The sequence below is a fragment of the Moschus berezovskii genome, chromosome 3 (genome assembly GCF_049115385.1).
Source record: "Moschus berezovskii isolate FMDL1 chromosome 3, NW_MosBer_1.0, whole genome shotgun sequence".
Classification (NCBI taxonomy): domain Eukaryota; kingdom Metazoa; phylum Chordata; class Mammalia; order Artiodactyla; family Moschidae; genus Moschus; species Moschus berezovskii.
Window position 1 is genome coordinate 84222750 of NC_142462.1, and position 27709 is coordinate 84250458.

At 49.5% G+C, this 27709-nt stretch overlaps 1 protein-coding gene and 1 non-coding gene across 5 annotated transcripts in view; one reads left to right on the forward strand and one right to left on the reverse strand.

Moving 5' to 3' along the window:
* Positions 1–533: 533 nt before the first annotated feature.
* LOC129552860 (small Cajal body-specific RNA 20) lies at positions 534–671 on the reverse strand. Its single transcript, XR_008685345.1, has one exon.
* Positions 672–2252: 1581 nt separating this feature from the next.
* Positions 2253–27709, forward strand: part of TNS3 (tensin 3) — a 223622-nt gene continuing 198165 nt past the window's right edge. Inside the window, exon 1 of one of the 4 annotated variants that reach the window (XM_055421063.2) lies at positions 2253–2383. The gene's annotated coding sequence lies outside the window, so the exon portion shown is untranslated. Of the gene's footprint in view, positions 2384–2650; positions 2845–3710; positions 4870–6361; positions 7278–27709 lie in introns of those variants that run through there. The other 3 variants (XM_055421067.2, XM_055421065.2, XM_055421064.2) reach the window with 3 other exon arrangements.

The window sequence follows — 27709 nt, forward strand, 5'->3', positions numbered from 1 at the left end:
TTCCCTTGGTATCTCTACTTTTCTTGACGAGATCTCTAGTCTTTCCCATTCTATTGTTTTTCTCTATTTCTTTGCATTGATCACTGAGGAAGGCATTCTTATCTCTCTAGGGACTGGTCAAATCCTTCTGAAGAGATGGTGAATGATGGGAGTAGAATTTGAGCAGACCTGGCCTTGGTCCTCAGGTATGAAACAAGAGGTCTGCTGTGTCTCCTCCCTGGACAGGCTTACTTTGGATCCAGGGCCACAAAATTTTTGATGACTGGCTACTTTATTTATTTTTGGCTGCGCTGGGTCTTCTAGTTGTGATGAGTGGTGGCTATTCTCTAGTTGTACTGTGCAGGCGTCTCATTGAGGTGACTTCTCTTGTTGTGGAGCATGGGTTCCAAGTGCACGGGCTTCAGTAGCTCTCGGGCTCTAGAGTGCAGGCTCAGTACTTGTGGTGTACAGGTTGAGCCCTGGTATATGGGATCTTTTTGGACCAAGGGTCGAGCCTGTGGCTGGCAGGCAGATTCTTTTTTCTTCTTTTCTACAAATGTCTGGGGTAGGAAAACACAGCTTCCCAGCTCATGGCGGCCCCAACAACAATGACCCTCAAGGGCTGATTTTGGCCTCCAGTCCTGGCTGAGGAGAAAAGGGACCTCCTATAGCTCTATGCTTCCCTGGTGGCTCAGATGATAAAGAATCCGCCTGCAAGACAGGAGACCTGGGTTTGATCCCTGGGTGGGGAAGGTCTCCTGGAGAAGGAAATGGCTACCCACTCCAGTATTCTTGTCTGGAGAATTCTATGAGCAGAGGAGCCTGGCAGGCTACAGTCCATGGGGTTGCAAAGAGTCACAACCGAACCACTAACGGTTTCACTTTTATAGCTCTATGGGAGCGAGGCCCTGCCAGGCAGATTCTTAATCACTGGGCCACCAGGGAAGTCCCAGCTGGCTACTTTGAAAGAAGTCCATTAATGGATGATTTTCCTGTTGAGTCTCTCCACTGGTCCTGACAAGCTGTGTTTTTCTGCTCTGTGCATGGGCAGGATGGGTAGAGCTGGACCCAAAAGGCCCGGGTAGATTAAGGTGCTTCATTTCTGAATCAGGGACAGTTCCTGGTAATTGCACTCTGAGATATGCCCACTTTTTCAGGTGGGAGTCCAAGAACATTTGGTTGGAGTGACAGATACAATCTTAAGTAGCTTCTGCAGGATGTAGAGTGGAGTACCTTCCTGGAAAGTCTTCTTTGTGTCAGGGGCTTTGTGTGTTCACAAGATAAAGTGCTGATGAAACTGTTCTTTTGTACAGGAGGAATAGCACTTCTAATTCTGCACACGGGCATATGTCTTAAAAGGGGAATTCAAGAGCATGCAGTTCACTTCCCACATTTCACCAATAAGGAAGCCAAGGCTGAGGGAGTGATGAGGGGCCGTCTGTCTTGGGGGTGTTGGCATCTATCTGTGTCTCTTCCTCTGGATCCTCTGTCTGCGGCCTTCTTCTTGTTCACTCCTGGTCTGATCATTTCTTGCTCATTTCTCCCCATTCATTTTAAGAAGCTGCTGCTGCTAAGTCGCTCAGTCGTGTCTGACTCTGTGCGACCCCATAGATGGCAGCCCACCAGGCTCCTCTGTCCCTGGGATTCTCCAGGCAAGAATACTGGAGTGGGTTGCCATTTCCTCCTCCAATGCATGCATGCATGCTAACTCGCTTCAGTCGTGTCTGACTCTGTGCGACCCTATGGACAGCAGCCCACCAGGCTCCTCTGTCCACGGAATACTGGAGTGGGTTGTCACTTCCTTCTCCTCATTTTAAGAAGAGGTGATTTCTGAAATCTTTCCCCACTCCTTCCCTCCGCTGGTTGGACTTTCCAGGGCTTCCAAAGCATCTTGGGTTTCCTCTGTCACTGCCTTGTTGCTTTGTGTCTGCATTACTCCCGGTAGCTTCCTTCTGTGAGTTACAGGCCGGCCACGAGATTTTGCTTACTTACACACAATACTTAGAGTGCCGAATGAATGAATGAACGAAAAAATGAACCAGTTGTGCAGGAATCAGGAAATCGCTTGCCCATCCGGGACCCACCAGCCCCCTGAACACTGAATCTGGGCTGCTCAACGGGTCTAATAATTCCCGGTTCCACCTGGCCAACTTGGGGAGGTCCCCGAGGCGCACGGGGCCCGGGGCGCGCCTGGAACGCGCCGCATTGTTAGGGCGATGAGGCCAGGTGACCGGCCGGCCAGGGCGCGGCGGCGGCGATTGCCCGTGCCGCCTCGAGGGGGCCCTGCGGCGGGCGCGGCCGCGAGCCAGGAGGACGGGCCCGCCCGCGCGCTGCTCGCGCTGCTCGGAGCCCTGCCTGCTGCGGCCATCGCCCCGCGGGACCGACCGCGCCGCCGCTCGCCCAGGTACTGGAGCGGGGAGCGCACCGCCAACCTCTTTGTTTCGAGCTGGCGTCAGCGTCCGCTCCAGGGGCTCGGGGCGCGCGGGCAAACGGAGTTCCGCGCGCGCGGGGACCTGAGCTGGGGCGAGCGGGGACCGAGAGCTCGGCCGGGATCCGGGGTACCAGGGAGCAGGACTTAGGGACGGAGGCGGGTGGACGCGGCGAGGGCGCGGGCGGGCTCGGCCAGGGTCCCGGACGCGGTTTGGGGACTGGGGCGCGGGGACAGCGCTGGGGAGGGCGGATGCAGCCGGGGAGCAGGCCAGCTCGATCGGGGGCCCGCGGGCCAGAGCGGCACTGTTGCGGCGGCGCCCGGGTGAACTTCGCTCTCTAGGACGCGTCCTGAGACTCCGCAGCGGAGAGCCGAGCTTGGAGCTGCAATGGGAAGGCTCAGGACCCTTCTCCCGGTCTTTGCAAGCAGGCTTTCCGGTGCGTCTCTCTTTCCCTTTCCCTGTGTTGGGCGGGAAGCAGGGGGTCCTTTGGTGCTTCCTTCCTAACTTCTGAAGGAGCGGGAACCAGGCCGGGGGCGTGCGTGGCCGAGGCCACCTGTGGCACGTGCCTGCTGGCACGCCGGCGCTGTAGCTGACAGGCAGGAAGAGGGAGGGTCTGGGACTCGGTGGGCGCCGTCGGGGTCTGATAAATGAGCCGGGGTCGTTTGCTTGAAGTGATTTGAAAATCTGTGTGGCGGGAAGGGGCTCAAGAGCTCCACTCCAATTCTTGAGACAGCGCTGGTTAAAAAATAAAAGCCCATGGGTTGTGGGGCCTGCGGAGACAACTATTGAAGGAGGTCACTGCCCACTCAGAAGCACCCTCAGACCCCTAGGGTGTCCCTGTCCTTCACACACTTTGATCTGCTGGCAGTCCCCCCCAAATCCCCCCCCCCATAGTCTCTCTTTGTAACCTGAACCCATGATCATGGAGGACTCTAAATATACTGAAAATTTGATTGAAAATTATCATTGCATCCATATCACTTAGCCCTTCAGAACTAACCATCTTGGCATTTTGGTGTATGTGGTCAGTGGATACTGTTTGTTTTGAAGTGCTTTAGTTCATTGCCTTTTGAAAGAGATATTTATGTCCTTGTGATTCTTCCCCTCTTTAGGGTCTGAAAGGTTATATTTGCAAATCAATCAACAAGTATTAAGAAAGGCATTTCTGTCCAGAGGCCTGGAGGGGCGAGGGAGTCGCTGCAGCTGGAGGATGGAGGGGGCTTGGCCAGTCTGCAGGGGATGAGGGGAACTCTGTGCACAGGGAGCTGACTGTGGGAACTGGCAGAAAGCCAGACTCCTGACCTCAAAGACGAAGTATTAGTAATCTTAGTAATTTTACAAAGTAATAGTGACCCTGGAGGCAAAGTAACAACAGGGCCGTAGTAAATCCTACATGTGTGCTTGTGCTAAATGCTTTGCATACATGCACTGCATTCGCTCAAATAACAACCTTTGGAGGGAGCTGGGATAATTGCTCCATCTTACAGATGTGCAAACTGAGAGGCAAAGAAAGGCTAAATATCTTGCCCAAGTTGTTGCTCAATCAACATGGGGGTGAAGCCCAGGGTTTGTCCAGGATAGTGAAATTCCAGGGCCCTGAAGTTGCTGCTGCTTGTCTGTCAAGTGGATGCATGTCCTGACAGCAAATTTCTTAGCCGAGGTGTCACAGTTATCAGCAGCAGCAGCTGAATTATTTCTTTACAAACCACGGAGAAGATAGAAAAAGGAGTAGCCTCCGGGAGCACTCCTGGATGCGAATTGACTTGGCTTTTTTAAAAAAATGTAGCTTTGGCACCTCTAGAGTTTTAAATGGAGCTATTTGCAAAGGTGACCCTGAGAGCTAAATGTCAGCAGGTCAAAGTCTGTTCCTGGGCTGCAGGAGGTATTACTGATGGGATTAAAAATGGCCTGGGAAGAAGGCACAAAGCAAGAACAGAGAGGGGAAAGACTGAGGGGGGAAAGATTTCTGACCCACCGTGTGGCAGTGGCAGCTTGTGCGCAAGGCCCAAGGCCTATTTTACAGATGAGTATGTTTGTTAAAGGGCAGAATGTTTAGGGACCAGAGCAGACCCAGTCCTCTGGCTCTCTGCGCCTGCAGTACTCCTTCTCTAGGGTCAGCCTGGCATAAACCACCACCATGCTAGAGAACAACCTTTTGTCTCCTAACCACACCCTGCCCTGACCCCTCCACTCACACCCTCAGAGTCTTATGAGGCCAGGTGCAGGGTGTTCCTGCTAGAGAAACAGCCTCCAGCTGGTAGAAAGTTACCTTGTATCCCAGCCACCCAGTGTACCCACAGCTCCCCGAGTAGAGAGGCTTCCTTACCGAGGTTCTGCTTTGTGTAAGAAAGGACTGTTTTGAGGCTGGGCTTGAAGAGTCTGCTGGCAGTGGAAGCTGGAGATGGGTGGGGTTCTGGAGGTATGCATACCCCAAACCCCAGGCTCTTTCCTGTGAGACCCGGTAAGTTAGGGGGATCATCAGTGACCTAGAGCTGGCCCTGTTCCCCTCCTTTGCAGCTGTCTCTGTTGATCCAGAACAAGAGGTCTGGCTAGTCAGTTTGTTCAATAGGCATTTTGTTACCTCAGAATAGCTACCTGTTTTTGGCTGTGAGCAAATGTTTTTAGAATCTTACTGTCTTCATTATTGTCCAGGTTCTGAGCTCTGCTCTAGCTATGGAAGAAGTTACTTTTGTTAACCCTCATGGCTAAGCAGAGGCAGGTGTGAGACGGTGTGATGTGACCCGATCTTCCCAGGGATGTCCATGTGGAGCTTATATTCAAACCCCGACTGTCCAGCTGCGGGGATGTATTCTCTGTGCTGCCTCACTGCTTTTTAAAACACCTAGACATTAAAAATCGGTCAAAATGCTGCTGAATGTGAGTTGTCTTCTCTTAGGCTCAGAAGATGCTTTGAATCTTCCAGTATGTTGAGTCCCCAGACCAGGCAGATTTGCCACTCTGCAATTGTGAGTGGACTCAGCGTGGGAACACTGGTCTCCTTCACGTTTGTCCTTTTCCCATAAAAGCAGCAAACTAGAATCTCCAGGTTTCTGGAGCTTCCTATTGCACTCTGAATTTCAGGAATGTGTTTGGTGACCACCCCCCCGCCCCACCAACTTCATTTTGGTGTGTGTCATCCAGGTGTCTTGCCAGATCTGTGAACTGGGCCCTCCTGCGGGGACACTTCTCTGTCCTGCTGTGTGCACTCAGGGTCCCAACTGTGCGCCTGTCCCTGGTGCGGGGAGGCTGAATGTCTCCCACCCGCTGCCCCAGACCCCCCAAGGGCTCCTCTGCTGGGTGGGAGGGAGGAGCCAGTGAGGGTAACCGCCACCTGAGGCCACTGTTGGGAGCCGTCAGAATGCCCTACGGTGTCATTGAGGGGAAGATAATCATCAGAATGACCCCTAGACATTTAAAGAGTTATGTTACTTTTTAAAAAAGGAAGGCAATGATCTGGTATTAATGTTTGGTCCCAAATGGGCTAAATTACTGAAAAATTTATGTTTAAGGAAAATTCCCTCTTGTGGAGCATTTCCTGATTGTGCCAAGGGGGTGCTCCCCAGAGACACCAACTCTGGGAGAGAAGGCTTTGCTCCTGTTCTGCCGCCCTCCTCCCCCGCTCCAAGCCCAGGAACCTTGCAAGATTAATACCTTCTTCTGATGGTGTGGTCACCCGTGCACCTGGGGATGCTTACTTTCCATGATCAGATAGATCATCACCCAGCGTTGCAGGAACATATTTTTATCTTTGTTTTCTGGAATGTACACTGGGACTCAGCGAGCTTAAGCCACCTGCCTGTGTCATGGGGCTGGTTGTAACTCAGGTCTGTCTGGGGACAGAGCCTGTGCCTGGCCCTCACCCATAGAAGGCGAGTGTCCCCTTGGTCACAGGGGCCTGAGCATGTGCAAGGAGGGGTTGGTGCGGTTTTGGGCACGGTCCCAAAGTGGAACCCAGGGATCTCTGGTTCTCGACCTGCCTCAAGGGCCTGGCGGAAGCTCTGGAGCTCTTGGGTGCCCACTGTCCACAGCTGGCCTGGGTTCCAGCCACAGCTGCTTCCTTGGACACAGCCTTCGTCCCTCTTCCTTCCTCCCTGGGCTGTGACTGTGGCATGTGGCCAACTGCTGCCTTCCTTGTCCTCTTCTCCTGGGGGGAGTTGATAGCACTTAGTACCCCTCGTGCAGGCCTGGCTCTGTTCTGAGATTGAGGGGACATCTGTGGGAATTCTCATTTCAGACAGTGGGTGCCACTCCTGACCAGCTTGCACTCGTGGGCTGGGTCTCATCTCAGGTGGGAAGGGTCTCATCTCTTCTCACTGTGCCTCAGTGGGTGGCAGCATCACGGTGTGACCTGGCACCTCGAGTGTAGCTTTTTCAAAACTGGTGATTAACAACAAACCCCAAAGTTTTAAAGACACACTCATGAGATCGGTGCCCCTGTGGAAGATGGCCAAGGCTCTTGAGAAGGGCAGAGGCAAAGGCTTTGCGTGCCAAGTATCCTGCTCCGCTCTTCTTCCAGGGAGAGGCGGCTATGGCCCGGGAACTCGGGAGCCGAGCTTTTCACACCGGAGGATTCAGGAATCCGCTTCCCTCGTTACCCTGGCCCACAGCTGCTCTGTGTTGCATCTCACTTGTTGTGGAGCCTCCCAGGGCGTGGGGGAGCAGCCTTCATCTGGCCATGCATGTCGCCCCAGGGCCAGGCTGGGCCATTAGCTGGGGCGTCTGCGTTCTGTACACATTCCTCCCCGACGACGGGCTGCGGCGCTGGCTGCGGGAACAAAAGGGCTCCATTGACTCTCCTCCACTCGTAATCCATCACCTTTCTCAGAGTGCTCACCCCTCACCACTAGTGATTTTGGACGCACATCAAAGGTACGGTGAAGGCAGCGTGCTGGGAGGAGAGAGCCGGGCTCTGGCAGCCACAGATCTGGGGTAAAAGGCACTCTTTGTCCGGAGGCTGCCCTCTCGGTTCCCCACCTGCAGCCTGGGGACGTCACTGCGCTCCGAGGGGCTTACACCAGCGCTCCTCCTGGGTGCTGTTTTGTTTGACTACTGGGTCTCCTGTGTGGCCCAGGGCATCCTTTCTGTTTGCTGGCTCTTGGGCCATTGCCTACTCTCATTCTGCCGAATTGTCACTGCCTCCCCACCCCCCGCCCCCACCCCGGGGCTCCTGTTGAAACATCACTTCTGCATTCTTGGAGTCCCTATCTGATCCCTGTCGGGTAATCCTTTGTTATAACTGGAGGAGGTGGTGGGGGCTGTGGGAGTCTCCTTTAGATCTTGGCCAGGTGTGTTTCCAGTTTGTCTTTTCTGGAAAGATCTGAAGTGGCTGGGGGTGGGAGAGGGGACACACCTCTGCTTGTGTCCACTGGTGACTGAGTGAGGCAGGGCTGGCTAGGCACGTGTTTTTTCTTGTCCTGCCCTAGGAGGGGAGGGGACATTTGTCATCTGTGTTGCTCAGGGGGTGGGAGGGGATTCCCAGCTAATGCATGTGCCTTGGTTTCCTAAATTAATTTTTGACTCTTTTTTTACAAAGTAGTTTTTGTGTAATATATTTTTTGTAGACTTGGAAAAAAGGGAGAAATGTTAAAAATGCCAGGAATAGTGGCCTAATAGTGCCACCCATGGAGCAGTGTTTTCACCCTCTTGCATGCTGTGTGCATTCTCTTTTTCAAGTTTACCAATTTGAGATCATACGTATTAGCATCAGTGTGGCAGTGTAAGTTCTTCCCTACTTATAACTTACTCTGCATTCACACAAGTGAATTCATTCATACAGTACAGAACCCAGTATGTACGTGATGACCATTTATTTGTCCTCTGGCCACTTGCCGCCTTGTGTGCATTCTTGCATGGAGATTGGGCAAGATCCTGGCCAGTCATGTTCTTGGAAGGACTTCTAAGGTCAAAGAACATAAACTATTTTTGATTGTGGTAAAATGCACGTAACATAACCATTTTCAAGTGTACATTAGCGGCATTGGTACTTTCATATTGTGAAATCATCATATTGCAGAACTGTTCTCATTTTGCAAAACCAGCTCCATCCCCAGTAAGCACTAACTCCTCTTTTCTCCTCCCACAGCCCATCACCCACCATTCAGCTTTCCATTACTATGAATTTTACTGCCCTAGGTGCTTTATGGAAGTGGAATCATACAATATTTGGTGTTTTGTGACTGGCTTATTTCAGTTTACTTAATGTCCTCAGGTTTCATCCATGTTGTAGGATGTACCAGGATTTCCTTCTGGAATGATATTTCATTGTATGAAAAGACCACTTTATCCAGTTTTCCTCTGGTAGACACTTGGGTTACTTTCACCCTTTGGCAATTTCGAGTAACTCTTCTCTGAACATGGGTATGTAGGTATCTCTCACTTCTCTGGGGTGTGTACCTAGAAGTGAACACAAGCTTTTGGAAGTCCCTTGAAATATAAGGTCAAATTGAAGTTGAGAAACAGCGTGCTGGCTGAACCCTCTTGGTGCTCACCCGGCGTGCCTGAACTCCTGGCCGGGTTGGCGCCTGCTGGGAAAAACCAGGCCTGCAGGAAAAGGAAGAGAAGACTTTTTACCAAGCTATTTTGACAGATTGTATAAACTCAGTGATTAATGGAATGAGAAAGCAGGAAGAATGTCTTTCATTAAGGAAGAAAAAAAGGAGGCTTTAGGGTTGCTTGGTTTTATTTTTCAATTAAAAGGGTCTGATTTTGTTTCTGGAGAATGGTTTTAATTTGGATAAATGGTTCAGTCTGGGACCCGCATGCCAGAACCTATGATGTATGAGTGCAATTACTCCAGGTTTCCTCGGGAACAACACAGACCTGGGCCTTGCTCTGGCTTAGCCTTGGTGAAATGGCGATGAAGGTGGCTGTGCCTTTGGGAGGCAACTCTTCTGATCAGTACATGGAGCCTGCAGGGCCGGATGCTGGTGGACGCTGGTTAATTTTTACCCTTTAAGAATGTATTCACCATTTCAAGTCAGGAATGCCAACTAGCAGGCCCTACCCCCAGTGCTGGAACATGTTGGACCAGAATTGCTGGCATCGTTTCCAGTGTGGGCATTTGCAGAATTGGTTGGGCTTCAAAGGAGGTGGTTCATCCTTATATTGTCCCCTATTACGGAGGCTTCCTGGCTCAGGCCGGGTTCAGGCCCTGGGCACTGGGCTTTCTACAGGGTGGTCTGGTGGGGCTTCTTTGGAGGGAGATGATGGGTCGAAGGATGTATCAGAGTCAGTGAATCCTGAGTGCTTGGGGAAGGATCCATCGGGTGGAGAGTCAGTGAGGGCAGAGGCCTTGGGCAGGAACTGCCTCATGCGTTTCCAGAAGAGGGAAGGGATTGAGGAAGGCAGAGGAATAAGAGGACACCAGCATTCAGCTCCAGAAACTAGGAACCTTGTGTCAAAGTCTTAGCCTTCCACGCTAATGGGGGTGGCAGGTCTCATGAGTGCGGCCACCTTGGGGCTGTGGGGCTTGGGTAGGGAGCTCAGTCTGCACCCAGGAAATGTGCATGGGTGCAACCACAGAGGAAGGACAGCTTACTGGACTAAGTGGTCAGAGAACTGTGGAGCCTGAAGATATTTTAGCCCTGCAGATCCTGTGGCCCAGAATGAGGGGCGTGCCAACGTGGTTGGGGGGGCAGGAGTGAAGGTCAGGTAGGGGGACTGTGGGCCTTGACCTGCAGGAGAAGCGAGTGTGCACCCAGCTTTTAGGGGTGTGAGGCTGAGCCTACCTGACCCCAGGGCGCCCACGTTCATTGGCTCCCGAGCTGCCCTGCTGGCTTGTGGAGGTGCAGGGCAGCTGTGCACAGGACCCTGAGGAAGGTGGTTCTTAGCATAACAAATAGGAAAGTCTTTGGGCTGAGGGCTGGCCAGGCTGATGAAGACTTTGGGTGAGATGGGTGACTGGCAACAAGAGAGTGACTTCTTTTGCTCTTTGCTCCTCCCTGCCCCCATTTAAATGCAAAAAAGTCCAAACTATAGGTCATCTGTAAGAGCATAATGCACTTTTATGGAACATGTTTCTTGTTAGAAACATTATCATGACTTAAATGATGTTTTCAGTTCAGTTCAGTTGCTCAGTCGTGTCCGACTCTTTGAGACCCCATGAATCACAGCACGCCAGGCCTCCCTGTCCATCACCAACTCCCAGAGTTCACTCAAACTCTTGTCCATCGAGTTGGTGATGCCATCCAGCCATCTCATTCTCTGTCGTCCCTGTCTCCTCCCGCCCCCAATCCCTCCCAGCATCAGAGTCTTTTCCAGTGAGTCAACTCGTTGCATGAGGTGGCCAAAGTATTGGAGTTTCAGTTTCAGCATCAGTTCTTCCAATGAACACCCAGGATTGATCTCCTCTAGAATGGACTGGTTGGATCTCCTTGCAGTCCAAGGGACTCTCAAGAGTCTTCTCCAGCACCACAGCTCAAAAGCATCAATTCTTCAGCAATCAGCTTTCTTCACAGTCCAACTCTCTTAAACATTTATAAAAGTTCCCCCATTCTCACACTTACAAATACGTGATCATCTTCCTCTTTCCGGCTTGGTTTTTGTAAGAGTTTGGGGTTTGGGCTTCCCAAGTGGCGCTAGTGGTGAAGAACCCACCTGCTAATGCAGGAGACGGAAAAGACAATGGTTTGATCCCTGGGTCGGGAAGATTCCCTGGAGGAGGATATGGGCAACCCGCTGCAGTATTCTTGCCTGAAGAATCCCGCTGACCGAGGAGCCTGGCAGGCTACAGTTCATGGGGTTGCAAGAGCTGGACACAACTGAAGCGACTTAGCACACAGTGTTAGACAGTGTTAGTGTGATGTGTGTGTGTGCTTTTTATGCTGATGGTTTTCCCAAACCTATATCTTATTCTAAGCATTTCCCATATTTCTGCCTTGACTTGACAGTTATCACAGTGATGACCCTTACAGCCTTGCAGAGTGTTGGCTATGCTTGCATGAGCTCCCAGCTGCTGGGCTGGATTCTTGTTAGAGCTGCTGCTTTCAGAAGGTGAAAGAAGCAGCCTCTGAGCTCTGGCCTGCTGGGGATCTGCCAGTCGCTGATTTTGAGTGTAGCCCACAGGGAGGTATATACAGGCCTGGCTGGGACACAGCCCCTCTACCTAGACTGCGTTGTGCCCCGAAGGGCCAGCTTTGCTCCCTTGCTCCTGGGTCCTATGGGCAACTGTGGGTGGACGTGAGTGAGGCCCTTGTCCAGTGAGGTCTTCACGAAGGCACCAGGGTCAGGGCCCAGCACTATGCCCTGTGGTCTGCCACGTGCTGATGGGATTACGTGCATTGGAGCTGCTGTCATGCTGACCTTGGCTCTGGGAGGCTTTGTGACCAGGAATATTGGCCAGTGTCCAGCTAGAACCTGTCAGGGCTGAACTCAGCTCTGCAACTAATAATGTTCTAGTGGGGTCCAGACAGGCTCAGCTCTCAGGTTTCACTGCCAAGATAAGTTGGATTAACGGGCTGGAGCTGACGAAGACTTTTGGCCAACAGTGATCTTTCTTGTCTGCTCTCCCTCGACCCCTGCATTTCCCTCCTTCCTTCCATTTGGCTTCACTGGTTGTTTCTGATGCATTCTGTCTGTTGTCAGGCCTGTGCACTTTTAGGATATCAGCTTCTCTGTGTCTTCTGATGCTGCTGGAAACGGCACGGTCTTGCCTGTTTACTCTGGGGCCAGGGCAAAAAGGGAGTGGGCTCTGCAGTGAACACTGTGGCCTGGGTCCTGCCTCTCTGTGTGACCCTGGGACAGACACCTTGTCCTCTGAAGTGCTGCTGAAAAAGGGGAGTTGGTATGAAGGACCTCCCTGGGTTGTTGGGGTAAATGTAATGTCAGGTACACACTGGGCTTGCTGATGGCGCTGGTGGTAAAGAACCCTCCTGCCAATGTAGGGAGACGTAAGAGACATAGGTTTGATCCCTGGGTTGGGAAGATTCTCTGGAGGAGGGCATGGCAACCCACTCTAGAATTCTTGCTGGAGAATTCCATGGACAGAGGAGCCTGGTGGGCTATATAGTACATAGGGTCGCAAAGAGTCAGACGTGACTGAAGCAACTTAGCATGCATGTACATACTAGGTGTCTTGTCATTACTTTTCTTTTCACTTTATCATTCAGCCTTTCTAGGAGCTGAATCCAGAAGGCTTTTTCGCCATGCTAGCCCGCCTCCCTGAGATAGAGCTCCTGGGAAGGAGGTGGGTCTGTGGGGCCCCCGAGCTCTTCCCACCCAAATGCATGTCCTCTGGGAGGGAGCCTGACAATCACAGGCTCACATTGCCCAATTAGCACGTCCTTGGTCTTCTGATGTACTCTGGGGTTGGGTCATGTATATGTTGTTTGTATCTCTCCTCACTAAAATCTGAGCTCTTCCAAGGACAGGAACCAAGGCTTCCTCTATCTTCATGTGATAAGGGCTTTGGAAGGAGCTGAGGGACGCCTGTGTGACCTTGGTCAAGGCCTCTGTCTCTGGAGCCTCCCTACTGTAAGCCTTCACTAGAGGAGGGACAATTCCACAGCTAAGTGGAAACATTTGAGAAGCTGGTTCTTTACAAGAAGAGAGGGAGGTGCTTGCATATTTTCCCAGGGTTTCATTATCCCCCCCACCTCCACCCAGGGCCACCATTTTCTTCTTTCTGGGAGTTTTGCTTTGCAGTGTATTCCATGAACTTTCAGAGAGGGCAGTTGACACTTATTTTATAGGCTTGAGAATCTAGCCCGCTGTTATTTTCTTGGAAAGTAGCCATATTTTAAGTGGTCGTATTATAGAAACTTGATGGTCAGTGCCTGCTAGGAATCCATGAGGGCTCCCTGACAAGAGTTGGGAATACAAAACTGTTACTTCACTATTTCAGTAGCACAAAAGAATATTCATTTTGGACAGAGTGTGTTGTGGGGTTCCTTGAAGTCCACACTGTAAAATGGCAAGAATTATTTCCTTTGTCTTTCTTTCAGAATGGATTCCAGTCACTATACAGATCCACTAGCAATGTGTAATCTCTTGTCTGATATTTAAATGAGAGTTTTGTTCTTATAAAAATGTTGAACATCCATCAGACTCCTGCTGAGAAGAGTCGCCTCTCCCACTTATCTGCTTCTGCCCAGGATGCTCAGATCATGTTCACAAATTCTTTCTGTGGGACTGAGTATCTTTTTAAAAAAATGGCTAGATTTTAGAGAGAAGTTTGGATGTGCTGTATGGTACCCTTGGTGCCTGGAGGCACATAACTCACGTTCAGATGATGATGGAAGAGTTGAGAGCAAGAGTGTGGCTTTGTTTGCCAGCCACAAGCTGGGTCTCTTGATTAGTTGATGCATCTGTCCTGCCCCAAATGGCCAGTGGCCACTTCAGGGCCTTGCTGCTGCTGCTAAGTCAGGTCAGTCGTGTCTGACTCTGTGTGACCCCGTAGACGGCAGTCCAACAGGCTCCTCTGTCCTTGGGATTCTCCAGGCAAGAGTACTGGAGTGGGTTGCTGTTTCCTTCTCCAGTGTATGAAAGTGAAAGTGAAGTCGCTCAGTCGCGTCCAACTCTTAGCGACCCCATGGACTGTAGCCTACCAGGCTCCTCTGTCCATGGGATTCTCCAGGCAAGAGTACTGGAGTGGGTTGCCATTGCCTTCTCCTTCAGGGCCTTGGCCCTGGCTAAATTCATGGCCCCATGGTACACGACCCCCCCACCTCCCCTGCTACCCTTCTCCCACCACAAACATCACCAGCTTCCATCTCCATGATGCTGTTCTCTTCCCAGCCTGATGAATGAGAAGTGGTGTGCCAGCAGTTCATAGATCTCAGACTGGTTGCTGGGAATAAAAGGTACGTACCTGAGGGTGGTGATGGCAGGTGGGCTGACATTAATTATTGACTCTGTGAGGCCCTGTCAGAGGGTGACTCCATTGTTTCTTCGTTTGCTCATTCACTCCATCACTCATTGCTCTCAGGCAGCTAGCGTTTACTGAGTGCTGGCTGTGTCCTGGGATATGGTTAACCCTCACAAACTCACCAGGGCTTGCTGTGGCTTGATGGCTGAGACATCAGCTTGGATGTGGCAGAACAGTGTGGTGCTGGGGGTTCTTAGGACCATGGGATTGGGCTGGTGGAGGTCCTGAGGATCATGGGATTGGGTGGTCCAGAGGATCATGGGGCTGTTAGAGGTCCTGAGGATCACAGGACTGGTGGAGGTCCTGAGGATCATGGGGCTGGTGGAGGTCCTGAGGATCATGGGATTGGGCTGTCCAGGGGATCAGGGGACTGGTGGAGGTTCTGAAGACCATGGGATTGGGCTGTCCAGGGGACTATGGGGCTGGTGGAGGTCCTGAGGCCCATGGGTTTGGGGGGGTCCTGAGTTCCAAGAGTTCAGAGCTGGGGATTCCTCCATCATAGCTCTCATTGTGTCCATCTCTAGTTACTTCTGACCATCTGATTCTGAATTCTCACTGTCATTTTGAGATTGAGGCCACATCTGTCTGAGGCTGTCTCTCTTGGGGCCAAGGGGCCTTTTGGCTTTTGTATGAGAGGCTTTTTTGCCATCATTCAGGACCCTGGAAACTTAGCATCATCTGAATCTGTAGGTGCTTAAGAGTGAAAGGAAAAGGAGACAGACTGTTAAAGAAGTACAGAGAAACCCAATGGATGGTTGTTGAACTTAAAAGACTGCTTTTCATCCAACCTCATTTTTGAAAATGGTCATATTTTCTGGAGAATAGTATAGTGAACAGTTGCATACCCTTCACCTTGATTTGCTGTAGGTTTTTTTTTTTTCTTGCCATTTTGTCACATTGGCTGTATCTCTTTTTAAGTGATCTCTCTCTTTATTTACATAATTTATGTGTCTATTATGAACTTCACCCACAAATACTTTAGCCTGTGTTTCTTGAGAATAAGGTCATTTTCCCTCATCTCTCAACCTCACGACCATGATCACTGTAAGCAATTTAATTTTAATTTGTTGACATCAGCTAATGTCTAGTTCTTACTTACATTTCTGCATTGGCCCCCCAAAGTGCTTTCTTGCTGTCCTTAATCTGTTCTGAATCTCATCATGGCTTCTGTGTCACACTGTGATTTTTGTCCATCTATGCCCTGAAAGTGGGAGCAGGCCACCAGCTTTCTTTATTTAATATTATTATTGTTTTTCATGGCTTTTTCCCCCTGAAGACATTTTTTTAAATTAATATTTTTTATTTTGAGGTGATTTTCAGGCAGTTGTATTAAACAATACAGAGAGATCGTGTGTACCTTGACCCAGTTTCCTCCTATGAAAACATCTTGAAAAACTGCAGGACTATGTCACAACCAGGATGTTGTCATTGATAAGAGTACAGAACATTCCATCCCTACAAGGATCCTCAATATGTCCTTGATAGCCAACCTACTTCCCATCCATCCGCACCCAGACTTCATCCCAACAGTCACTAATCTTCATGACTGTAGTTTTGACATTTAGAGAATGTTACATAAATGGAATCCTAGCGTTTGTAGATTTTTGGAATTGGCTTCTTTAAGTCAGCTTGCTCTGGGGATCCATCCAGGTTGTTGCTGTATCAGTAGTTCGTTCTGCCTCATTGTTGAGTACTGCTCTGTGGTGTGGCTTGACTACTGTTTGTTCACTGGTTGGAGGTCATCTCTGCTAATTTGTGTCTTCAGTCCATGAATATGGTATGTCTCTCCAGTTGTTTAGATCGGTGATTTTGTTCACTAGCTTTCTGTAGATTTTAGCATGTAAGTCCTATATAAGTTTTGTTAGATTTACAGCCAAGTATTTACTTTTCCTTGAGTGATTGTAAATGGTACTGTATTTTTCATTCTGGCTTCCATGTGATCATTGCTAGTACATGAAAGTGAAGTCAGTCAGTCATGTCCAACTTTTTGTGACCCCATGGACTGTAGCCTACCAGGCTCCTCCGTCCATGGGATTTTCCAGGCAAGAGTACTGGAGTGGGTTGCCGTTTCCTTCTCCAGGAGATCTTCCCAACCCAGGGATCAAACCTGGGTCTCCCACATTGCAGGCAGACGCTTTACCGGCTGAGCCACTAGAGAGGAACAGTACTTAGAAGTACTATTGACTTATGTATGTTTATGTTGTATCCTATGATCTTTGTCAACTCACTTACTAGTTCTAGGAGTTTTATAGATTTCCTGGGATTAACTATGTTGACAGTCATGTCCTCTGAAATAGGGACAGATTTATTTATTCCCTTGCTTTCAGGTTTTGAAGAGCTGAGGGCAATTTCCTCATAGGATATGCTAGCTTGGATTTGAGTCTTTTCTTGTCATTACATTCAGGATCATAGGTGTGAGGTGGCGTACTCTGCTCACCTCATGTCAAGAGGTCCATTGTCTGTTGTTCTGCTCTTGGCCCTCAAAGCTTAATTACCTGGTGAAGGCCCTAGAATTCCTTGGTGTCAGGTATATCTTCTCCTTTGTCCTTTTAAGACTCTGAGCATCCTGCTTCCTAATCACCACTCACTCAATGGTTTAGCATCCAAGGATAGTCCTTGCCTGAATCAGTTATATATTGAGATCATGAAATGCTGGACTTTTACCATTAAGTGCTTTGCAGACATTATCCTACAAGTAATCAGACTGTTAATTACCAATTGTCTTACCTGGATACAGTAAGAAAACTTTACTTATTGTGTTTATTCTTTAGATGGTTCTGTGAATTTGGCAAAAGAAGAATGCTCTTTAGTTTGTTTTTGTGATGATACTCTCAAGTACTCTCCAGTGGCACCCTACGTAACCTTCCTGGGAAAAAGACTGTAGCTATCATTACAGCCAGGCAGCAGATGCCCACCCAGGGCTCACTTGCCCAGCTCAGCCCACTGTTTGGGTGGGTTTGCTGAGAGTCTGCATTTTCTGACATATGTCTAAGTCAGGGCTTCTTGAAGTGAGGTCTCAGGACCACCATCAGCATCCCCTGGGGGCTGTTAGAAATTCCAGGTCTGGGCTCCACCATATTCTGATCTGGGAGTGACAGTTGCAGGGTGTTCAGATCCCCACTCAAGTCTCAGAACCACTGGTTAAGTTTATCCATCCTTCTGCATGAAGCACTAGCTCTGGAAACCCAGTGATGGTTCAATCAGGTATCTTTAAAATTCAGTTTGGCTTTGCAATAATCCACACATCTTTTTGTGTCAGGCTGTGGCTGGTAATTTTTCCAATTCCTTTTAGGGGTCTGTGCCAGGAAGGAGAGCTCCATCCTTTAGCCACCTGAGCCCTCGATTCCTGTTCCTGCCCAAGACTAGGACACGCAGCAGAGTGTAGGGGAGAGTGAGGTCTGCATTAACAAGTGTAAATTTGGGCATGTTTTCAGCACTCATTCATATTTCACTTTGTCCCCGACTGACTGGCTTGCTGCCTCAATGAGCGATAATCTATATGTCTGGAGACCTTTGTTGCCAGCTCTTCTGGATGAAAATAGTTTTATTCTTCGTCAAACACATGAATGTGGAACTTCTTTTGTGTACAAGACAGTGTGCTCTTCATGCAAAGGGAGACGAGTTGCTTCCAGCTCAGAAGCTGAGTATAGCTCTGTGCACACATGAAACTTGATATAGGAAGGGGGTATGTTCATAAGAGCAAAAGGAGGTGCTGTGGGAACTGATCGTGACCAGGAGCGAGGCAACAGAGAGCCTAGGGTTCAAAGCAGACGTTTCAGTCAGTCAGGCATGTCAGATATCTATAGATACATGTCTGTATAGATCTACCTATCATCTATCTAGATAAATACATGAATTTGAGGGGGCTGGTGTGTTTGAAGTTTGCATGGCAGGCTAGAAATTCCCACAGATTCTGATATTACAGTTTTGAGTTGAAAACAGTCTAGAGCAGAATTCTTCCCTCTTATCTTTTTCCCTTTAGTCTTTTCTCAAGACTTTCAACTGATTGGATGAGGCCCACCCAATTATGGAGGAAAATCTGCTTTACTTGATATCTACTGATTTAAATGTGGATCGCATCTGAAAAAACCTTTACAGCAACATGTAGACAGATATTTGGTGTCATAACCTACCTAAAAGGACACAGAAAATTAAGCATTACAGAGGAGAATCTGGACTAGATACAAGATTCAAGTAGCAACATTACTTTGTACTATCTTGGGAACCCTGGACAACTGACTTACCTTTGAGCCTCTGAGGTCAAGGACTGTTTAGGTCCAATGGCTGTTTACTGATTTATATAAGTAGAATAATGAGAAGTAATGTGGACATCAGGCTTGGTTGATCAAGCAACTCAACCATGTGACTGCCCATAAACTCTCTTCTCTGCCTTTTTAGTTGTCACTTTCTTCCCCTGGTGGGCTTCCTGTGACTACAAGATGGCAGTCAGTTGCCCACTGCATACTTCTGGGGAGAGAGTGTCTCTTCTACGGCCATTCAGCAGATGTCCTTTGGCCACAGAAGCCTTGCACTGACGGGTTAAGCCTAAGTTGTAGGTTTTTCCTATAGTCAGTAACTGTGCTGGAAGAGGGGAAGATTTCTGTGGGTTGGTAAATATGAGCCAGAAAAGCCACCAATGCTGTCCCCTTGCTGGTTGGCCTCAGCCCAGGGCTCTCATGAGATAATGCACTGTCTGGCACATGTAAGTACTGAACAAAGTGGGCTGTGATTATAATATCCCCTACCTGGAGAAGCAGGGAAGGCCTTCTGTACGTTGGCTTAGAATAGACCTAGGTGGATTCCCCAGGAAAAGGTCCTTATTGAAAGGGACTTACTGGCAGGAGGGGTAGAGTTCTCTGTTGCCGATAAGTCCAGCTCTGTTGCTTACTGGCCTGTGACCTTCAGTTCCTTGCATCTCTGTGTGTTTCTCCTGGAAGACAAGTAATAGGGCCTTCTCTGTAAAGGGGGTGTCTTAGCATGGTGGTCAAATAAGAAGTTGGTGAAAGTGTATTTTCTTCCCATTACTTATGGAATGCCTCTCGGCCTAGGAGCCAGTTTTATATATTTTGTCTCACTTGGTGCAGCTGGCACAACTGTTGATTTTGGAACCATTGTCACTGGCTAGGGGTTTGAGAGTCCCTGAAGGGTGAGTCCCAGGCAGCGGGTTCCAAGTTTCCTGGCTCTGATGCTGTTGTCTGTAGTGATGTTTGTACAGGGCAGAGGGCCTGGCCTGGTGGTGCCCAGTGAGTCCTGACTTGGTTTTGAGGTGGGGACAGGAGCAGGAACTGGGGTGGCCATCACGGTGCCCAGAGCAGCAGTCTTTGGCACTCATCTGGGCTCCTTCAGCCCTGCTGGCAGCTTGGTGTGTAATTGGCCACCGATGCGTTGTCTCCAGGCACTGAGAGAGTTGGCCAGCCTTGACACCTACTTCCCTATGCAAAGTATTGATAAAGTGACAGGCCTTGAACTTATTAACACTGTTCGTACTCATCTTCAGGCAAATCTAAAAGAAGTCTTCTCTCTACACATAGCTAAGAGACTGATGACCTGTTCTGCAGGCAGTTAAGAATCCCACTGAAAAGTCACACCATCTCTAAGGGTGTCCACACAGCAGATCGGAGAGCTTCCCCCAGTGACCCACTCCTGCAGCAGGCACCGCACCATGATGAAGGATGTGAATGTTCAAGTGTCTGTCCCGTCCACCACTGACCAGATAATTCTAATTCCATTTCTTGGAGTTTTTAAAATTAATTGTAAATGGTGCCAGAGATATTCTTTGCAAAACTTCATTGAAGAAAAGTGGCTCACTGCCATTTCCAAACTGATCACCAGCTGGGCCCTGCTCAGTGCATTGTCCCCTGGAGGTGAGGGTGTCTGGAGTGTTGGCCATCACTACTAAACTGGAGAAATATTCTATCAAAGTGCATTGCATTTGGGCCTTGGTTTCCTATTGGCCTTGAGCAGCCATTCAGTTTGGCGTGGGTGACTGCCAGTTGTCTACTGTGACACAGACCACCCCAGACTCAGAGGATTAAAGCAACAAGGTTTATTTCTTGTGGTCTGAGGCAGCCTGGGGTTGGGGTGGGGGGATGGGCTGGGCTCAGCAGGGGCTCTGGCCACCAGCCTGTCCCTCCTCAGGGCCACGGGTCCTGGGTGTTCCTCAGTAGAGAGCTTTTGGGTTGAAGAGGGCGAAGGCAGAAGCTGTGGGCCAGCCCTGCCTGTGTGCCAGCACTTCCAGCAGCTTCTGTGGGCCACACACAGCGATATCTACGCTGATTCAAGGTCCCTGTAGGGTGAAAAGTGTGGAGCAGTGTTTCTTTCTGAAATGCCGCTAGCCGCTCCCTTTAGTGACTGAGCGCGTTCTGTTTTACTGTTTGGTCTCTTGCTGATACCAGCAGTTCAGGCACCTCAGGAATCACCCAGCTCCGTCTGATTCTGAGCCTTGTGTGTGGGTGTGCTTGGGGCCACGGGACCTCTTCCTCCAGAGTTCCCCCGGAAAAGAACCGTCTGAGTGACCGTGAAAGTCCTCCAAGAAGACTGGCCCTCGCCATGTCCTCCTGTGTCTACTCTGGGCTCTTCTTTCCTGCTCCTTCATCCTCCTGAGGCCAGTGGGGACCGGCTGTGCTGTTGGCCAGTGTCCTAGGTCAAGGTTTGCTTCTCAGAAGACCAGGGGTGAGGTTACGTGCTCAGCACCACTTCCAAGAAGGGGGTCTCTGGGGGCACAGGTCTGAAAGATGAGTCTGGAGGCCGACTGTGTGTCCCGAGGTCTGTGGGTCACTTGCTCCCTGGATGGACTGATTCTGACTGTCAGCTGACACTCTTCTGAGCTGGTGGCCAGCCGTGAGGACAGGTGTGGAGCCTGGAAGATTCTCAGGGGCTGTATAGTGGCCACCTTCCTCCAGAAGTATGTGTAGCCAGAGTATGTGGAAGAATTGCTGTGTAATCCTGGAGCAGTGGGTTTACTTTTTGGAAGAGTCTGTTTCATCTGTGAGCTGGAAGAGGAGGTGGTGAGGTTTGTGAAGATAATTTTAGTTTATGGTGATCTAGAAGAAGAAAGTATTTTTGGAACTGGCACGGCTCAGCTGAGGGCTGGGCCTCTGGTCTGGTGTCCGCAATCTTGCTGGTGTTTGTGTGGGAGTGTGGTGCTTGCATGCTGCTGTCCTGGGTAGGAGCCTGGAGCCCAGGATGCCCAGACACATGTCTTTTAACCACAGACATAAATGTGCTTGTTATGTTCATCCTTGAAACCTCCAAGTCCATGTTCTAAACCCACTGAATTTTAACTTTATTTCCATGACTTAGTGCCTTGCTAGATTTCCAGAATGATTTGAAAAGCATGCGGAAGTATCTATGTGTGAAGACTGGGGGCTTCCCAGGTGGTACTAGTGGTAAAGAACCCATCTGCCAATGCAGGAGACATAAGAGACATGGGTTCAGTTCCTGGGTTGGGAAGATCCCCTGGAGGAGGCATGGCAACCCACTCCAGTATTCTTGCCTGGAGAATCCCATGGACAGAGGAGCCTGGTGGGCTACAGTACATAGGGTTGCAAAGAATCAGACATGACTGAAGCGACTTAGCACGCATGCACGCATATAAAGATGATTAAATAGTCAAAAGGAAATACAGAGAGAAAGAGAGAAAATAATAGATCTGAGAAGCCCATGTAGCCCATGGAATGTCAGTGTCCAATGGATATTTAAAAAATTCTGTGTACCACAGTGATTTATCTGGCAACCAGTTGGGTAAGGGAAACAGTTGTTTCTAATTGTTTCATTGTATCTATATGATAAAAATAAATGAACTGGAGAAAAACAGACAGGAGAATCAGAAACAAGTTTTTCCAAATCCGAATCTTGAGGGAATGCCTCTGTAGAGTCCCTGCAGAGTCCTCAGTCACATCCTGCAACCAACATAGTAGAGAAGTGGAGCAAAGTCTATAAGAGCCTCAGTGGTGGCCAGGGGCAGCATGACAAACTCAGGTCTGCAGGAGGAACATCCCGAGGAACATCCCAAAGAACATAAGCATGCTACTCCAAGTGTACCACTTAGATACAAAGATAAAACCCTGGAATATTGTCCTCGAACTCTAGGGTCCTGTAGGGCCAAAAGACATTCAGATCTATTCCAGTCCCCTGTGCCTGCCAAGGTGTGTTTTCCCCTGCTGGCTTCCCTTGGGGGCCCCATGGGGACCCTGGGCTTCCCATGACTGGATAGAACCTGCGCCAGCACTGCTAATTCAGCACACCCTCACAGAGACCATCTGTGCTGCCTCCTTGGTGTTTTGCATCGTCTTCATCTGAAACTGATGAGTGAACAGGTTCTGCTGAGTTCAGTGTTCTCAGGAGCCTGGAGCTGCTTGTCCAGTATGTTGATGCTGGCCATGTGCGTGAAACATGGCCAGTGTGACTGGGGAAGGGAATTTCAGATTCCTTGTTAATTCTAAGTCATTTAAATTTAAAAGCTGTTAGCAGAGTACTGTTATTTTTCCATTGCACACAACTTTATTGTTTTGCTGGGATTATATTTCACTTTAACTCAGAAATTTAGTGCTAAACTGAGATGTGCTGACAGCATAATATGCGCAGAAGATTTCGAAGACAGTACCAAAAAAAAAAAAGGTAAAATATCTCCTGAGTAATGTTCGTGTTGATTGCATGGTGAAAAAAGTAACCATTTGGATATATTGGGTTAAGTAAAATATATCATTAAAATTGCTATCATCTGTTTCTTTTCCAAATGTGGCTACCAGAAATTGGAAAACTACATAAAATGTGGCTTGTATGCTATCTCCAGTGGGCAGTGTGGGCCCAGGGATGCCCAGATGTCCTGGTTCTGATGCCTTCTTGACCTGGGGGCAGACAGGGTGCTGCCTTGTGGATCTGGGGGTCCGTTCATGCACTGGACTCATGGCATAGCCCCCTCCTGCTAGTGAGTTAGAAGGAATAGGAGGACCAGGTGGTACAGTCTGGGTCAACAGCTGTCCTCTCAGGGACAAAGACATGTTCCCAAGGCAACCTTGGACAGAGGTGCCTATGCCCTGGGGGGATAGTACACATGTGTTGTAGTTAGTCAGTGTGGATATTATTTAAATTTCTCTGATTCTTATCACCACTCCCTTGAAGGTGACATTTCACAAGTTCTTGGGAATGTTGGCTTTGAGAGTCCTTGCTCTTCTGAGTAGTTACTGTGTGGTGGTGCTAGCAGTAAAGAATCCATCTGCTGATGCAGGAGATGTAAGAGACATGGGTTCAGTCCCTGGGTCAGGAAGAACCCCTGGAGGAGGGCATGGCAACCCACTCCAGTATTCTTGCCTGGAGAATCCCATGGACAGAAGATCCTGGTGGCCACAGTCCATGGGGTCGCAAAGAGTTGGACACAAGCGACTTAACACTCATTGCTGGAAATCTGTATTCAGATTTCCCTGACTGCTTTAAAATGACTTTTCTAGTAGTTGTGTTAGGATCGTAACAAGGCCCCACACTGCACTGGCCTCTCTTAAGTCCTTATTTGTCCATCTGCTCTGCAGCCTTCCTCTCTTGTAGAAGACGCCAGGTGGCGGGCGGGAGGGCCTGGCATGGGTGGAAGGGGTGGGTGGACAGAGATAGATTGGGTGGGAGCAGCCTTCAGCACCCTGTGATGTGTTGAGGGAGGGTTAGGGGTCACGCCCTTGACCTTGATGGAGGCCTTGAAGCTGGGAGAGCAGGAAGCCTGTCCTCTCTTGCTGGGTGGGTCATGATGATTACAAAGAGGAGGTCAGTTTCTTGTGCCGCCTCTCAGCTGGCAAGATGTCCCTATGTCCTCTCATCTGTCCTGGCATCTGGGTCTCCATTCTTGGTGCACGAGCAGCCGAGTCACTTCTGTGTGCCAGAAAGTCCTGGGGACTCACCAGTGGTGAATGTCATAACACTGTCCCTGGGGGACAGCCGTCCTGGGGTATAGCCATCCTGGGGAATGTCCACCCTCATTATATATATCTGAGCATGCTTGCTCAGTGTTTCATATTTACTTAGCATATGCCTTGAAGAGTGCAGTGAACAGCCTACTGGGGAGTGGTTTTGGGCTCTAGGAGGTTTCAGCTGGTTTTCCCATGCCCTGGTCCCAAAGGTCCTGCAGAGCCCCCTCCTTCTGTGTAAGGAGGCTCCATCTGGTGTCAGAGCTAGGTTTTCTAGCTGGGCTTACACAGGGGGACACGCCAGGGGAACCCCCAAGCGGGCACTGAGGGATGGAGATGTGTGGGACCACTAGTGAGGCCAGTACCTCTGTACCGGTCACACCCCTGTCCTATTCCTGCTGAGTGGGGCTGGGATGATTCTGTCCCAGTTTTTCTAGGGAGGAAACACAATTGAATTCTGCAAGCAAGTGAAGGCAAAGGTGGGCCTCCGCCCTGTGTCCTTAGAATGAAAACCTGGTGCCCTTTCCTGCCCCACACACCATGTAGCTGTAGCAGGAAGTGTACCCCGTCAGGCTCTGTGAAATCTGTGCCTATAGACACTGGTGAGGAAGGTGGGGCACCCAGAGTCTGGGAGTTCCTGGTGAGCCTGAAAGTGGGGGCACAGATGCGAGCTTTGCATTTAGCCTCGGGCTAAGAAAAGAAGAGAAAACAGTGTGAGCAGAGGAAGCATTCCTGGTGGGGATTACCTGGAGGTGGCCCAGCCCCTTTGATCTCCGGTGCCCTGGACTTGCTGCAGCTTGCTACCATCAGGACAACAAATTCTCTTTCCCCTGTTATGCTGGGAACCCACACAGGGCTCTGAAATTGGAAGCGCTTCTTTCCTCTTGCTTGCAGGAAGCATTGCCCTGTCTGAAGGGGGAAGACCTGCTGGGGCCTCGTTGATGGGGGTGGGATGGTCCTGAGGCTCAGGACTGACTGACAGAAAGATGGCACGTCTCCTGGAGGCCTGCTTACCACCCACCTCCTACCCTGAGCTCCTGAAATAGGACATCCTTCCAGTTGGTAGACTTTCTCTGGGAAATTCCACGATACATGCTTTTGAACAGCGGGCGCCACCCCTCAAGCACACGCTTCATTGCATTTTGGTGGAATAATTCTTTGTTGGAGGGTTTGCCCCAGAAATTGCACTGCATCTCTATCCCCCTCCCTGTGAAAGTTGGTGACCGTCCCACTTGTGGTGACGATTGAAAGGAAAAAGATTCCTTTTATTTCCAAATGCCCTTGACATCTCTCCAATTATTCGTGGCTAGAGAAATCACTCAGTACTTGAAAGAAATGAACTAGGATGAAAAAAATTCCAGACTATTCTACAGGTTGTAAGGTTAAAAAAAAATTGTTTTTCAGTTTTTTATATATGAATCAATATGTGTTTCACCAGGATGCTGGTTGAAATGTTCTTCTTACTGGGTATTGCTGTCAAAAAGTTGGGAAAAATTCCGTGGACTGACAGGGGCGTTTTGGTCATTATACCTTGTGGATATTCTTTTCTTGTGTTTGAAAGATTAAAAGGCAGACGTCTTTGAAGGGTCGGGAGGAGGACTGGCTTAAACGAACTCATGTTTGGGTAAAAAGGCCCTTGTGTGAACTTGGCACGGGCAGGACTGATAGTGGTGGTTGAGGTGACCCGTCGGGCGAGGCATTCACATTCTGTGTACGTGGGTGTGAAGACCAGAGAGACGACAAAGTCAACCCTTTTGAATAAGATGCCTAAGAAGTTTCCCAAACACAGTGGAGCCCATGGTTGGCTCAAGCCTGGTTCAGATTGGTGGGCGTTCCCAGGAAGGTCAGAGCCTCTGGGTCAGGGTGTCCCCCGTGGCTCCCCCTCCTGCTCTCACTCTGTCTCCTGCTCTTGGCAGCCTTCCTGGGCGATTCAGCATGGGCACAGGGCCTGCTTCTCTTCAGGTGGGGGAGTGGGGGCAGCCCCCTCCACACCAAGACCCACGGGAGTCGAACCCCGACCAGTGCACTTGTGGAAGGAGCCTTACCACTGGGGTCTGGCGTTCATGCCAGGCATGCAAGAAGGTGTGGGTGGCCAGCCAGGGGTCTGCACTGCATGCCCACTTTAGAAATCTCATCTCATCCCCACAGCCTTTGTCTGGGAAGTAGGCTGAAGCTTTATTTCACTCTGCTTAGGAAGTGTGGCTTAGAGGTTCTCCCACCGACGAGAGAAGCTCATAGCAGGGCACAGTTATTGGGTTAAAAAAGAAATTCAAGCAAATGATGAGGAAAGTCATTTTGTCCTCTCAGGTTGCACAGAACATCCCTGTGGTGACCGCTGATGCTCCAGGATGGGCTGTGAGCAGGTGGGGCGAGAGTGGCTGTGGACAGCCAGGACAGACTCTAGGGTCTGGGACCAGGGAATTGAAAATATTCTGGGCCTGCCTCAGGGTAGCCAACTTCTGTTTGATTAAATAAAAGGAATCTTTAAAAGATCACATTTTGACTTAAAAGTTTCTCCAGAAGCCCATGCAGTCGACCATGTTCTGAGTGGAATATCTCACTGTCCAGGAGTCAGTGGGGTTTATTTTATAAAAGAAGGTAACAGGGTTTAGGAGGATCTGAATGTGCCCCTCACAAAAAAACCCCACCTGCTTGCCTCCCCGTTTGTGGATGTGTGTGTATGTGCACACAGGCATGCAGGCAGGCATACACACGTGCTGTGTGTCTGCACATGTGCGTCTGTGAACATTTCTGTGCACGTGTTGCGTGCTTGTGCTCACATATGCACACACATATATGCATACACGCATCTATGTAATGAGTATCTTATGTATACATGTGTGTGCATGTGTATGCATGTATACATATCTATATGTATTCACATGCAAAGCATGTGTAAGTAACGCATACACGTATATAGGTCTATGCACATGCCATTGTCCATTTCCCTCTCTCTCTTTTTTTTTCCTTTGGCTGCACCTGGCAGCATGTGGGACCTTAGTTTCCTGGGCAGGAATCGATCCTGTGTTCCCTTCAGTGGAAGTGCGAAGTCTGGACCGCCAGGGAAGTCCCTGTCGATTTCTGCAATGGAAGCAGAGAACCTTTTGGCGGAGGTTGTTGTTGCTATTGTTTTCGTTCCTCAGGCAAATCATTTCTGGAGCTCACTCACATGCTGAACTCCAGACTGCTTCCTGGCTTGGCAAGGTTAACATGAATGCTTTGAGCAGTTCTTTTATTTGTCAAGCCCCTGTTATTTTGTGAGAATTCATCTTGCAGCCAAAATAACCTCAGGGGAAAAATAATGAAAAAAAGAAATGAATGAGATGTTTCAGAAGAATGTGCCTGGAATGGGGTGTATGCAAATAAATAAGCTCGCTGCTCCTTTTCAATGTCTATTTAAATGTTTCCTTAAAAAAAAGAGAAAATGATAAAGACACAACCACAACAGATACAACTACAACACTGTACTGTGTGCATGCGGAGAGGAAGGGAAGAAAGCCTGCTTCCTTCTACTGTGCCCGCCCATCCGTCTTTCTGGACGAAGA